General features: G+C 49.7%; 1 protein-coding gene across 1 annotated transcript in view; it reads left to right on the forward strand.

Annotated features, from left to right (window-relative positions):
* The window catches only part of LOC141271460 (uncharacterized), a 549,319-nt gene that overhangs the window by 323,318 nt on the left and 210,002 nt on the right, over nucleotides 1-15,999 (forward strand). The window lies entirely within an intron of this gene.

Here is a 15,999-nt window from a genome sequence, read left to right on the forward strand (position 1 = left end):
ATAATGCCCCATGTAGGATGTCACCCTCTCATATAATACACCAAGCAGGATGTCACCTCTCCCCCCATATAATGCCCCATGCAGGATGTCACTTGTTTCCCCCGCCCATATAATGCCCCATGCTGGATGTCACTAGTTCCCCCCCATATAATGCCCCATGCAGGATGTCACCCCCTCATATAATTCCCCATGCAGGATGTCACCTTTCCCCCCCATATAATGCCCTATGCATGATGTCACCCCCTCCCCATACATTGCCCCATGCAGGATGTTTTATCCCTCCCCCCATATAATTCCGCATGCAGGATCTTACCCCCCCATATAATGCCCCATGCAGGATGTCACCTCCTCCCACATAATGCCCCATGCAGGATGTCACCCCCCCATATAATGCCACATGCAGGGTGTAACCTCTACCCGCCTTATAATGCCCCATGCAGGATGTCACCTCTCCCTCTCCCATATAATGCTCCATGCAGGATGTCATCTCTCTCCCCATATAATGCCCCATGCAGGATGTCACCTCCCCCCATATAATGTCCCATGTAGGATGTCACCTCTCCCCCTATATAATGCCCAATGCAGGATTTCACCCCCCCATATAATGCCCCATGCAGGATGTTATCTCTCCCCCATATAATGCCCCATGCAGGATATTACCTCTCCCCCATATAATGCCCCATGCAGGATGTCACCTATTCCCCCCTATAAATTGCCCCATGCAGGATGTCACCCCCCCATATAATGCCCCATGCAGGATGTCAAGTCTCCCCCCATATAATGTCCCATACAGGATGTCACGTCTTCCTCCCCATATAATGCCCCATGCAGGATGTTACCTCTCCCACATATAATACCCCATGCAGGATGTCACCTATTCCCCCCCATATAATGCACCATGCAGGATGTCACCTCTCCCCCCATATAATGCCCCATGCAAGATGTCACCCCCCATATAATGCCCCATGCAGGATGTCACCTCTCCCTCCATATAATGCCCTCTGCAGGATGTCACCTCTCCCCCCATATAATGCCCCTTGCAGGATGTCACCTCTCCTCCCATATAATGCCTTATGCAGGATGTCGCCATTCCCCCAATATAAAGCCCCATGCAGGATGTCACCCCCCCCATATAATGCCCCATGCAGGATGTCAACTCTCCCTCCATATAATGCCCTCTGCAGGATGTTACCTCTCCCCCCATATAAAGCCCCATTCAGGATGTCGCCCCCCCCCATATAATTCCCTATGCAGAATTTCACCTCTCCCCCCCATATAATGCCCCGTGCAGGATGTCACCTCTCCCCCCATATAATGCCCCATGCAGGATGTCACCCCCCATATAATGGCCCAAGCAGGATGTCACCACCCCCTATATAATGCCCCATGCAGGATGTCACCTCCCCCCATATAATGCCCCATGCAACATGTCACCTCTATCCTCAGTTAATGCCCCATGCAGGATGTTACCCTACCGTATAATGCCCCATGCAGGAAGTCACCTCCCCCCATATAATGCCCCATTTAGGATGTCACCTCCTCATATAATACCCCATGCAGGATGATGCCTCTCCCCCCCATATAATGCCCCATGCAGGATGTCACCTCTTTCCCTCTAATAATTCCCCATGCAGGATGTCACCCCTTCCCCATATATTGGCCCATGCAGGATGTTTCATCCCCCCCCACATATAATTCCACATGCAGGATGTCACCCCCCCATATAATGCCCCATGCAGGATGTCACCTCCTCCTATATAATGCCCCATGCAGTAAGTCACCTCCCCCCATATAATGCCCCATCCAGGATGTCACCCCCCTTATAATGCCCCATGCAGGATGTCAACTTTCCCCCCATATAATGCCCCATGCAGGATGTCACCTCTCCCCCCCATATAATGCCCCATACAACATGTCACCTCTCCCCCCATATCTTGCCACATGCAGGATGCCACCCCCCCAATATAATGCCACATGCAGGAAGTCAACTCCCCCCATATAATGCCCCATATATGATGTCACCCTCCCATACAATGCCTTATGCAGTAGGTCACCTCTCCCCATATAATGCTCCATATAGGATGTCACCCCCCTATATAATGCCCCATGCAGGATGTCTCCTCTCCCCCCATATAATGCCCCATGCAGGATGTCACCTCTCCCCCCATATAATGCCCCATGCAGGATGTCACCTCACCCCCATATAATGCCCCATGCAGGATGTCACCTCTCCCGCATATAATGCCCCATGCAGGATGTCACCTCTCCCCCATATAATGCCCCATGCAGGATGTCACCTCTTCCCCCCCATATAATGCCCCATGCAGGATGTCACCTCTCCACCCATATAATTCCCTATGCAGGATGTCGCCTCTCCCCCCATATAATGTCCCATGCAGGATGTCACCTCTACCCTATATAATGCCCTATGCAGGATATCGCCTCTCCACTCACATAATGCCCCATGCTGGATGTCACCCCCCCATATAATGCCCCAAACAGGATGTCACCTCTCCCCCATATAATGCCCCATGCAGGATGTCACCTCTCCCCCATATAATGCCCCATGCAGGATGTCACCTCTTCCCCCCCATATAATGCCCCATGCAGGATGTCACCTCTCCACACATATAATGCCCTATTCAGGATGTCGCCTCTCCCCCCATATAATGTCCCATGAAGGATGTCACCTCTACACTATATAATGCCCTATGCAGGATGTCGCCTCTCCCCCCATATAATGCCCCATGCAGGATGTCACTTTCCCCCATATAATGCCCCATGCAGGATGTCACTTACCCCCCATATAATGCCCCATGCAGGATGTCACCTCTTCCCCCATATAATGCCCCATACAGGATGTCACCTCTCCCCCCATATAATGCCCCTTGCAGGATTTCACCTCCCCCCCATTTAATGCCCCATGCAGGATGTTAACTCTCCCCCATATAATGCCCCATGCAGGATATTACCTCTCCCCCATATAATGCCCCATGCAGGATGTCACCTATTCCCCCCTATAAATTGCCCCATGCAGGATGTCAACCCCCCCATATAATGCCCCATGCAAGATGTCACCTCTCCCCCCATATAATGCCCTATGCAGGATGTCGCCTCTCCCCCCATATAATGCCCCATGCAGGATGTGACCCCCCCATATAATGCCCTATGTAGAATATCACCTCTCCCTCCATATAATGCCCTATGCAGGATGTCGCCTCCCCTCCCATATAATGCCCCATGCAGGATGTCACCCCCCATATAATGCCCCATGCAGGATGTCACCTCTCCCCCCATATAATGCCCCATGCAGGAAGTCACCCCCCCAATATAATGCCCCATGCAGGATGTCACCTCTCCCCCCATATAATGCCTCATGCAGGATTTCACCTCCCCCCCATAAAATGCCCCATGCAGGATGTCACTCCCCCTCATAAAATGCCCCAATGAGGATGTCATCTCTTCCCCTCATATAATGCCCCATGCAGGATGTCACCTCTCCCCCCCATATAATGCCCCATGCAGGTTGTCACACCCCAAATAATGCCCCATACATGATGTCACCTCTCCCCCCCATATAATGCCCCATGCAGGATCTGACCCCCCATATAATACCCCATGCAGGATGTCACATCTCCCCCCCATATAATGCCCCATGCAGGATTTCACCCCCCCATATAATGCCCCTTACAGGATGTCATTTGTCACCCCCCCCATATAATGCCCCATTCAGGATGTCACCTCCTCCCATATAATGCCCAATGCAGTAAGTCACCTCCCCCCCATATAATGCCCCATCCAGGATGTCACCCCGCTTATAATGCCCCATCCAGGATGTCACCTCCCCCCCATATAATGCCCCATGCAGGATGTCACCTTTCCCCCCATATAATGCCCCATGCAGGATGTCACCTCTCCCCCCCATATAATGCCCCATGCAACATGTCACCTCTCCCACCATATATTGCCACATGCAGGATGTCACCCCCCCCATATAATGCCCCATGCAGGAAGTCACCTCCCCCCATATAATGCCCCACATAGGATGTCACCTCCCCATACAATGCCTTATGCAGGATGTCACCTCTCCCCATATAATGCTTCAAATAGGATGTCACCCCCCCATATAATGCCCCATGCAGGATGTCTCCTCTCCCCCCATATAATGCCCCTTGCATGATGTCACCTCTCCCCCCATATAATTCCCCATGCAGGATGTCACCTCTCCCCTATAATATGCCCTATGCAGGATGTCACCTCTCCCCCCATATAATGACCCATGCAGGATGTTAACTCTCCCCCATATAATGCCCCATGCAGGATATTACCTCTCCCCCATATAATGCCCCATGCAGTATGTCACCTATTCCCCCCTATAAATTGCCCCATGCAGGATGTCAACCCCCCCATATAATGCCCCATGCAGGATGTCAAGTCTCCCCCCATATAATGTCCCATACAGGATGTCACGTCTTCCCCCCCATATAATGCCCCATGCAGGATGTCACCTCTCCCCCCATATAATGCCCTATGCAGGATGTCGCCTCTCCCCCCATATAATGCCCCATGCAGAATGTCACCCCCCCATATAATGCCCCATGTAGGATGTCACCTCTACCTCCATATAATGCCCTATGCTGCATTTCGCCTCTCCTCCCATATCATGCCCCATGCAGGATGTCACCCCCCATATAATGCCCCATGCAGGATGTTACCTCTCCCCCGATATAATGCCCCATGCAGGAAGTTACCCCCCCATATACTGCCCCATGCAGGATGTCACCTCTCCCCCCATATAATGCCCCATGCAGGATGTCACCCCCCCATATAATGCCCTATGCAGGATGTCCCCTCTCCCCCCATATAATGCCCCATGCAGGATGTTACCCCACATATAATGCCCGATGCAGGATGTCACATCTCCCCCCATATAATGCCCCATGCAGGATGTGACTTCCACCCCATTAAATGCCTCATGCAGGATGTCACATCTCCCCTCATATAATGCCCCATACAGGATGTCATCTCTCCCCCTCATATAATGCCCCATGCAGTATGTCACCTCTCCGCCCCATAAAATGCCTCATGCAGGATTTCACCTCCCCCCCATAAAATGCCCCATGCAGGATGTCACTCCCCCTCATAAAATGCCCCATGCAGGATGTCACTCCCCCTCATAAAATGCCCCAATCAGGATGTCATCTCTCCCCCTCATATAATGTCCCATGCAGGATGTCACCTCTCCCCCCCATATAATGCCCCATGCAGGATGTCACACCCCATATAATGCCCCATGCATTTTGTCACCTCTCCCCCCCAAATAATGCCCCATGAAGAATGTGACCCCCCAAATAATGCCCCATGCAGGATGTCACCTCTTCCCCCAATATAATGCCCCATGCAGGATCTGACCCCCATATAATGCCCTATGCAGGATGTCACCTCTCCCCCCATATAATGCCCCATGCAGGATCTGACCCCCCATATAATACCCCATGCAGGATGTCACATCTCCCTCCCATATAATGCCCAATGCAGGATTTCACCCACCCATATAATGCCCCTTACAGGATGTCATTTGTTTTCCCCCCCCATATAATGCCCCATGCAGGCTGTCGCCTCTCCCCCATATAATGCCCCGTGCAGAATGTCACCCCGCATGAAATTCCCCATGCAGTATGTCACCTCCCCCCATATAATGCCCCATGTAGGATGTCTCCCCCCATGTAATGCCCCATGCAGGATGTCGCTTCCCCCCATATAATGCCCCATGCAGGATGTCACTTACCCCCCATATAATGCCCTATGCAGAATGTCACCTTCCCCCCTCATATAATACCCCATGCAGGATGTAACATCTCCCCCCCATATAATGCCCCATGCAGGATTTCAACCCCCCCCCTATATAATGCCCCTTACAGGATGTCACTTGTCCCCACCCCCATATAATGCCCCATGCTGGATGTCACTTGTTTCCCCCGCCCATATAATGCTCCATGCTGGATGTCACTAGTTCACCCCCATATAATGCCCCATGCAGGATGTCACCCCCTCATATAATCCCCCATGCAGGATGTCACCTTTTCGCCCTATATAATTCCCTATGCATGATGTCACACCCTCCCCATACATTGCAGAATGTTTCATCTCTCCCCCATATAATTCCGCATGCAGGATCTTACCCCCCCATATAATGCCTCTTACGGGATGTCACCTCCTCCCACATAATGCCCCATGGAGGATGTCACGCCCCATATAATGCCCCATGCAGGGTGTAACCTCTCCCCCCAATATAATGCCCCATACAGGATGTCACCTCTCCCCTCATATAATGCCCCATGCAGGATGTCACCTCTCCCCATATAATGCCCCATGCAGGATGTCACGTCTCCCCCCATATAATGCCTCATGCAGGATGTTACCTCTCCCCCCTCATATAATGCCCCATTCAACATGTCACCTCCCCATATAATGCCCCATTCAGGAAGTCGCCTCCCCCATATAATGCCCCCCATGCAGGATGTCACCCCCCATGTAATGCCCCATGCAGGATGTCACCTCTTTCTCCATATAATGCCCTCTGCAGGATGTTACCTCTCCCCGCATATAATGCCCCATGCAGGATGTCATGTCTTCCCCCCCATATAATGCCCCATGCAGGATGTCACCTCTCCCCCCATACAATGCCCTATGCAGGATGTCGCCATTCCCCCCATATAATGCCCCATGCAGGATGTCACTCCCCCATATAATGCCCCATGCAGGATGTTACCTCTCCCCCCATATAATGCCCCATGCAGGATGTCACCTCTTCCCCCATATAATGCCACCTGCAGGATGTCACCCCCCATATAATCTCCCAAGCAAAATGTCACCTCCCCCCTATATAATGCCCCATGCAGGATGTCACATCTCCCCCCTTATAATGCACCATGCAACATGTCACCTCTATCCCCAGTTAATGCCCCATGCAGGATGTCACCCCCCCATATAATGCCCCATGCAGTTAGTCACCTCCCCCATTATAATGCCCCATGTAGGATGTCACCCTCTCATATAATACCCCAAGCAGGATGTCGCCTCTCCCCCCATATAATGCTCCATGCAGGATGTCACCTCTTCCCCCCATATAATTCCCCAAGCAGGATGTCACCCCTTTCCTATATATTGGCCCATGCTGGATCTTTCATCTCCCCACCTCCACATATAAATCCGCATGCAGGATGTCACCCCCTTCATATAATGGCCCATGCAGGATGTCACCTCCTCCCATATAATGCCCCATGCAGGAAGTCACCTCCCCCCCCATATAATGCCCCATGCAGGATGTCACCTCTCCCCCCCATATAATGCCCCATTCAGGATGTCACATCTCCCCCATATAATGCCCCATCCAGGATGTCACCGCCCCATATAATGCCCCATGCAGGATGTCACCTCCCCCCCATGTAATGCCCCATGCAGGATGTCACCTCTCCCCCCATATAATGCCCCATGCAGGATGTCACCTCTCCCCTCATATAATACCCAATGCAACATGTGACCTCTCACCCCCATATATTGTCCCATGCAGGATGTCACCCCCCCATATAATGCCCTATATAGTATGTCACCCCCCCTATAATGCCTTATGCAGGAGGCCACCTCTCCCCATATAATGCTCCATATAGGATGTCACCCCCCGCCATATAATGCCCCATGTAGGATGTCATCTCTCCCCCATATCATGCCCTATGCAGGATGTCACCTCTCCACCTATATAATGCCCTATGCAGGATGTCGCCTCTCCCCCCATATAATGCCCCATGCAGGATGTCACCTCTCCCATATAATGCCCCATGCAGGATGTCTCATCTTCCCCCCCTTATAATGCCCTATGCAGGATGTCTCCTATTCCCCCTATATAATGCCCCATGCAGGATGTCACCCCCCCCATATAATGCCCCATGCAGGATGTCACCACCCCCATATAATGCCCCATGCAGGATTTTGCCTCTCCCCCCATATAATGCCCCATGCAGGATGACACCCCCATATAATGCCCCATGCAGGATGCCACCTCTCCCTCCATATAATGCCTTCTGCAGGATGTTACCTCTCCCCCATATAATGCCCCATGCAGGATGTCACGTCTTCCCCCCCATGTAATGCCCCATGCAGGATGTCACCTCTCCCCCCATATAATGCCTTATGCAGGATGTCGCCATTCCCCCCATATAATGCCCCATGCAGGATGTCACCCCCCCCATATAATGCCCCATGCAGGATGTCACCTCTTCCTCCATATAATGCCCATGCAGGATGTCACCTCTCCCCCCATAAAATGCCCAATGCAGGATGTCACCCCCCATATAATGCCCCAAGCAGGATGTCACCTCCCCCCTCTATAATGCCCTATGCAGGATGTCACCTCTCTCCCCCCATATAATGCCCCATGCAACAAGTCACCTCTATCCTCAGTTAATGCCCCATGCAGGATGTCACCCCTCCATATAATGTCCCATGCAGGAAGTCACCTCCACTCATATAATGCCCAATGAAGGATGTCACCCCCTCATATAATACCCCATGCAACATGTCACCTCTCCCCCCCATATATTGCCACATGCAGGATGTCACCCCCCCCACATAATGCCCCATGCAGGAAGTCACCTACCCCCATATAATGCTCCATATAGGATGTCACCCCCCCATACAATGCCTTATGCAGGAGGTCACCTCTCCCCATATAATGCTCCATATAGGATGTCACCTCCCCATATAATGCCCCATGCAGGATGTCTCCTCTCCCCCCATATAATGCCCCATGCAGGATGTCACCTCTCCCCCCATATAATGCCCCATGCAGGATGTCACCTCTCCCCCATATAATGCCCCATGCAGGATGTCACCTCTCCCCCATATAATGCCCATGCAGGATGTCACCTCTCCCCCATATAATGCCCCATGCAGGATGTCACCTCTTCCCCCCCATATAATGCCCCATGCAGAATGTCACTTCTCCACCCATATAATGCCCTATGCAGCATGTCGCCTCTCCCCCCATATAATGCCCCATGCAGGATGTCACCTCTCCCGTATTTAATGCCCTATGCAGGATGTCGCCTCTCCCCCCATATAATGTCCCATGCAGGATGTCGCCTCTCCACCACATAATGCCCCATGCTGGATGTCACCCCCCCATATAATGCCCCAAACAGGATGTCACCTCTCCCTCCATATAATGCCCTTTGCAGGATGTCACCTCTCCCCCCATATAATGCCCATGCAGGATGTTACCCCCCCCATATAATGCCCCATGCAGGATGTCACCTCTCGCCCCCATATAATGCCCCATGCAGTATGTGACCTTTCCCCACCATATAATGCCCCATGCAGGCTGTCGCCTCTCCCCCCCATATAATGCCCTATGCAGGATGTCACCCCCCCCCATATAATGCCCCATGCAGGATGTCACCTCTCCCCACCATATAATGCCCCATGCAGGATGTCACTTCTTCCCTCCATATAATGCCCCATGCAGGATTTCACCTCTCCCCCCATATAATGCCTCATGCAGGATGTCACCCCCCCTTATAATGCCCCATGCAGGATGTCATCCCTCCCATATAATGCCCTATTCAGGATGTCACCTCTTCCCTCCATATAATGTCCCATGCAGGATGTCACCTCCCCCCGCCCATATAATGCCCCATGCAGGATGTCACCTCTCCGCCCCATATAATGCCCCATGCAGGATGTCACCTGTCCCCCCCCCTTATATAATGTCCTATGCAGGATGTCACCTGTTTTCCCCTCTGTTATAATGCCCCATGCCTTCATACATATAAAAAAAAAAACATCAATACTCACCTCACTGACTCCTCAGCGTTGCCGGCGTCTTTCCGCTCTGTGCTGCCTGTGACGGCTCAGGAGAGAGCGCGGTGTAAAGATGTCACCAAACCCTCTGACCTGAGACATCACAGGCAGCGCAGAGAGGGAAGACACCGGACCTGCTGCGGAGGCATGGGAGAGGTAAGTATTGTGCCGACTGCCGGGGCCCTGAGCAAGCGGGGGGGGTGGCGGCCGCTGGCACCGGCACTGCACCGCTCTCAGGTCTTGTAGCGCAGCGGGGTGCCCGACGGTGAGTGGGCCCCCCACCTGCTCAGGGCCCCGCTACTTGCCCAGGTGCTGGCGTCGGGCCTGCTGCTGGAACCTGCAAGCAGAGCTGAATCCTGGCAGTCAGTATATTGCATGCTGATAGTGCTTCATTTTATAATTAATGGGCTTGTCCAGGTTTCAGATGAAAGTCTGCGATCACTGTTTGTGACTGCAGGCTTCTGAATTCTCACAGCGTATGCACTGCACACTTTTGGATTCTCCCTTGCCAGTGGACGGTCATGTGAACACCAGTATGAGATTTGTATACTTCTGGCCACATTCCGACTAGACGTACCCAGCCTCGCTTAATTCATTTTCATTGAGTAAGACTATGCATTTCTAGTTGGCACGTGATAGCATGTATGCAAATCACCGGCACCAGAGAATACTGACAGCATGCAGTGCGCACTGTGAGAATTCACATAGAATGACTGTAGACTCATTGAAAACGTGGACAACCCCTTTAATGCCTCTAAGGCCTCCTTCACACGTCCTTGTGATTCCTGTGCAGGAAAAAAACAGTACTGGTGAGATCCATGTCCGTGTGCCACCAGTATGTACGTATTTGGCATCTGTGTTGTATACGTGTGACATCCGTGTGATACATCTGTGTGTCCGTGTGACACGTACTGGCACCTGGGAAAGCATTACAGTTTTTACTGATCCCAGGCACCAGGTGCTGAAGGCAGCCTTCACTATTGTCCACTGCTTGTGCTGAGATCAGCGCGAGCAGGAGACAATGATGGAAGTTGTATTTAGCACCTCCTGTGTACATGCTATGTAAAATGAAGAATTAAATAAAATAAATGGCGTGGGCTCCTGCCGATTATTCTTAACCAACAGATGTAAAGCAGCCTGCTAGGGGCTGATATTACTAGCCAGCGAAAGGGCCATTAGTCAAAAATATTCCCTAGCTATTAATAACAGCTCACAGCTTTTCGATTAGCGTTTACTGGCTAGATTACAGGGGGACCCCAAAAACAAATTGACGTCGGGTCCCTCTATAAATTCTATCCGGCAATGGATAAACAGATAGCTGTGTGCCAATATTAATAGCCAGAGAAGGGGCCATGGATATTGACTCCCTCTGATGTTAATAATATCAGACTTCAGCGGCCCCAGAAATGGCGCATCAATAAGATGCACCAAATCTGGCGCTTAGCCTCAGCTCATCCAACTTGCCCTGGTGCAGTGTCAAGTGAGGTAATAGGGTTGGAGTTCATGTCAGCCTTGTATTGCCTGCTGACATGAAGCTCAGGGGTTAGTAATGGATAGTCGTCTATAAGACGACCCCATTACTAACCCCATAGTAAAAGTTGGGAGAAAAACACAAAGCCAGAATACAATCCTTTATTTGGAACAAAAGTGTACACTCTGTTTAAACATTTATTAAAAAATAAAAAAACACAGTTATACTCACGTTAACACCTAATCATTGAAGCCATTGTGCCCTGTAAAAATAAATAAATAAATAAAAAACAATAATATCCCTTACCTGTCCGAAGTGGAACGAATCCATACTGTTCCACGCCGTAATCCATCTGTGCGACATGGGCTCTTCAGCATATATGGTTCATGCTGAAAAGCACAGGAGAATGAGCTACAGCAAATGGGCCCATGAACTGCGGTGACCTCAGTAAGATCACTGCTAGAATTGTGGGAAAAATTCTCACTGTACTGTGCTGAGCTCAGTGAGTTCACCACAGTTCACCGTGAGAAACTGCAGCGAGCAGACCCCTGGACTGCGGGGAACTCATTGAGCTCAGCACAACACCATGAGAAATTTTCTCAAGGTGCTAACGGTGATCTCACTGAGGTCAATGCAGTTCATGAGCTGTCTTTAGCAGCCGGCGCGTGGGAAATAGCACAGACTGTACCACTGATTCCCAGGCACCGGTACGTGTCACGTTGATGACACACGGTTGTCAACCATGTGTCATCAGTGTGCAACACTCATTTTGTTCATGCTGCGCAAAAGAAAATGAAATGTTTGCGGGTTTTCAAATGGACACACAGTCCGTGTGAAAAACCTGAGATGTGCACACACCCATTGAATACAATGGGTGTGCGTATGTCCGTATTTGCGGCCCTTAAAAAACGTGTGAAAGAGGCCTTACATAAATAAAAATGTGAGAATTAGTCAGTATCACAAAAAACATTTGCATCCAGGTACCTTATAGATGAACGGCTCCAGAGACAACGTCTTTCTTTTCATCTTCATCTTTTCCAGACTCCACAATGACTTTTCTCATCCACAGCCTGTCTCTGTAGACTTCAATCTTCTCTCGTCTTCTGCAGCACATCCCCACACGATACCTTTTAAAATAGCAGCCTCATTATAATGCTCCTGAATAAAATTATCCACCCTACGCTGAGCCCTTGAATAATTAATTGCCCCTCACTATATTCCCTGCACAAAATATGATCCCTACACTGTCCCTCTTATGGTACATCCCCTCTACACTGCTCCCTCCTTTCCATACTGGGTCCCTTCTTCACACTGTCCTCACACTGTGTCCCCTCTATAGGGCCCAGTCTCTATACTGTGCCTGCTCATCACACTCCCCCCTCCTCAGCTTGCTGTGACCTTACACTGTCACCCCATGCTACCCCCCATACTATTCAGTCTTTATTCTGTGACCACTCACACTTTTCTCCCCCATACTGTCTCCTCACACTACGCCCCTCTCTCTTCATATTGTCTTCTCTCACACCCACCCAGCTAACCATACTGTTTCCTTATATTTTTACACCCTCACTTTCCATACTGCCTCCTCACACATCCCCCCTGACTCCCCATACTGTATCTGCACTCATCCCATCACCCTCGCTTCCCATAAAATGTCCACATACATTTTTCTTCTCGCTATTCATACTGTGTCCGCACCCATCCCCCCATTCACCATACTGTGTCTGCACCCATACCCCCACTCGCTGCCCTCCTGCCAGCTGCGCGTAACTTGCCCTACCAGGCCCCTCTAGATACGCCTCTGAAATAGGGTCACTACTGCAGGTAGTAGGGCGAGAAATGGCAAAGAGCCTGTTTACTTTTTTCAGTGTCCAGTGCAAAGACAGAAAGTGAGCTAGATGCAGTGCAGGAGGGAGAAGAATACATAATGTTAGGGGATTGGGAGAAAATTTCCTGTGGGATATGGTACATTTTTTCTTTTAAATAATTAGCTAGACTGTCAGCGCTGAGGTCAGTGGTGAGGGCCTGTAGTGAGGAGAGAATGAAAAGTGTCAAAGAGTTGTTTAGGATTGTTGGATAGTGCGGTGATACGTGTTTTGAAGTAGGTTTGTTTAGAAAGGTGAAGGGCAGAGTTATGTTTTAAGCATTAACATATAATGGATGAAATCTGCAGCTAGACTGGATTTTCTCCAAAGACGTTCAGCGCACCTGGAGCACCGCTGGAGAAAACGTGCTTGCAGCGTGTGCCAAGGTTGCCTCCGACTGTGCCAAGTTGTTCTATGTATATGAGGTGCAGATTATCCAGGGCACTTTGCAATGTTCATTATAATGTTTCAGTGCAGAGTCAGGATAATGATGGGGCAATGATGACTGCAAATTCTTCATAAGTTTCTGTGTGTTAATTGCACCTATATTTATATAAGTGTGGAAGTGTCCTAAGCGAGGTGACAGTTCTTGACAGAGAAATAAAGAAGGTTTTGGTCAAAGAGTAGAAGAGGGGAGTTAGTAAAGTCATACACTGAGCAGCAGCGGGAGAAGACCAGAACCAATATATTCCCGTCTTCATACTTAGGAGAGTTAGTAAGCTGTGAAAAGCTGAAAGAGGAAGTTAGAGATAAAAGGTGAGTGTCAGATGGGGAGAGGGGATCATCAATGAGTATCTAAAGTCCCCCATGATGAGTGTGGAGATGTTACAGGATAGAAACTGTGGGAGCCAGGTGGCAAAGTGATCCAGGAACTGACGGGAGGGGCCTGGAGGACGATACACAACTGCCTCTCGCAGGGAGAAGGGCCAGTAGAGTCTGACAGCGTGGACCTCAAAAGAAGGGAAGATTAGTGATGGTGCTTAGGGGATTACCTAAAAAAGTATATTTTGCGAGGAAGAGCAGACCAGCACCTCCACTTGGTCTGTTGTCAGGTCTGGGGGTATGTGAAAAATGAAGGCCACCATACGAAAGAACAGCAGCGGCGTTGGTGTCCGACTGATGGATCCAGGTTTCAGTAAGAGCCAGAAGGTTAAGGGAATTTGAAAGTAAAAAATCATGGATGTAGGACAGTTTGTTACACGCTGACCATGAATTCCACAGGGCATAGTTAAAGGAGACAGAAGGCATGCAAGGAACATTAATGAGATTTGTGGGGTTTCTGATTGTAGCAGGGGAGGGGTAAAACTTACTATTACTAGAAGACCCGGGGTTGGGCGAGATATCTCCTGCGACTTGGAGAAGGAGAATAGAGAGAGTGAGCAGATGGTTAAGTGATTTGTGAGAGCTTCACTTGTGTTGTATGGTGGGAGTGAATGGATCAATGTGATTTAAGAATGTGAAAAGAGCGTGAGCACTATACATAGGAGAAGAGAGGAGAGAGGGGCTGATATGGATCGAGTGCACAGAGTATGTAAAAGGGCGGTAGATGTGAGATGAACTTACAGCATGAGTGATAAAACACAGCAGATGAATGAAACATATGTACCGTTGAATATGTTTGCAGACATGGGAATGTGATGCTGTCATCAGAGGGATTAAACTCAGCAGATGAATAAAATACATGTGCCATTGATTAAGTTCACAGCTTAACCCCTTGATATTGCGCTGTAGGCACCACATAAATCCGTGTTAATCAAATAAATATGTGTTGGTTGAGTTACTACTGAGTCCTCATTTTCTGCACTGTTGCATCCAGGTACATGTTTCACTTTGATATTGGATGGTATGATCCTTCTTTTCCAGGCAGGTCATATATGCTCCTCAGCATTGTAATTGCAACACCAAGACGGACAAGCTGTAAGATTATGCAAATTGAGGAAGTAGCTGGTGTCCCTAAAGTATGAAAATGTTCAAATTTTCAAGCACCTGTTCAGCTATTCAATATGGTACGCACTCAGTAGTTAATAATCGGGTGCTCAATGGCACGGAAAACACGTTGAAGATAAAAGAAACCAAGGTTCTTCAAATTCTGATGAAAATTACAAAAACGAATTTACTATTGTCACGCTGGTGGATCATGGACCCAATGCGTCATGGGCGAACTTACCCTGAAGGTCTGTGGCTAAACGACTACCTGGTTTTCACTAGAGCCCCTAATGGTGGAGTTAGGCTTGAGCTGCAAGTAGCCACCAGGTACCACTCCAGGGCGGTCGCCGGTACTGTGGCAGCTGACCCCAAGGGTCAGGATCTCATATACGGGCTTGGAGTCACTGGCAGGACATAATCTAAATAACTGGTAGAACAGATATTGGGGACGGTTAAGACCGTCCGACACAACCGGATTGGGCTCGCACAGAACAGGATGATCAGACTCAAATTGAGCACGTCGGACTGCTCTGGTGCTCGACTCGTTATTCCGGCAGACCCTTCCAGGAGGTCTGGGGTACATTAAAATCGCTGAAATGGATGGAAAAAGTGCTCAAATGGAATGGGAACAGGATGGGGAAGATGCTTGGATGCATCTCTGACTCCCAGGTCGCTGCTAGGAACAATGTTGTCAGAGTATTATGCCACTTTTACGGACTAACAATAAAACATACCAAACCGAAGATAAAATGGATTTTGCATGAAAAAAGTCATTTCCAGTATAATGACTTGTATATAAGGTAAATAAAAAAAAATTGCCTCCTCCACCCCTTAGGCTATGTTCAAACATAGTGTTTTTTGCTGCATTTTTGCATTTTC

The sequence above is a fragment of the Phyllobates terribilis genome, unplaced genomic scaffold, assembly GCF_046119375.1.
Source record: "Phyllobates terribilis strain yellow unplaced genomic scaffold, ASM4611937v1 Scaffold_5__5_contigs__length_657084704, whole genome shotgun sequence".
In the NCBI taxonomy this organism is placed as follows: domain Eukaryota; kingdom Metazoa; phylum Chordata; class Amphibia; order Anura; family Dendrobatidae; genus Phyllobates; species Phyllobates terribilis.